Source organism: Apaloderma vittatum, unplaced genomic scaffold, assembly GCF_000703405.1.
Source record: "Apaloderma vittatum isolate BGI_N311 unplaced genomic scaffold, ASM70340v1 scaffold24438, whole genome shotgun sequence".
Taxonomy (NCBI): Eukaryota; Metazoa; Chordata; class Aves; order Trogoniformes; family Trogonidae; genus Apaloderma; species Apaloderma vittatum.
The window spans coordinates 1-238 of record NW_009731580.1 but is presented as its reverse complement, the minus strand read 5'-3'; positions in this window follow the sequence as shown (position 1 = coordinate 238).

Sequence of the window (238 nt, the reverse complement as noted above, 5' to 3'; positions counted from 1 at the left end):
ATCAAGTGTTCTCGCAGAGGCAGGAGATGCACCATGTGCTGAGCACGGTGGGCGAGAGCCGCCCGGCCCCGCATCCCCTGGCAGGTACGCAAACGGGAAAAAGAAAAAAAAACCACATACACACACAAAAAAGAGAAAAGAGTCAGAAAAAACCCAACCAACCACCTGTCTCAGCAATGCACCCTGGTTTTTTGTACATTGATTGTGTAATTTAAGAAGTATATATATAATATATATA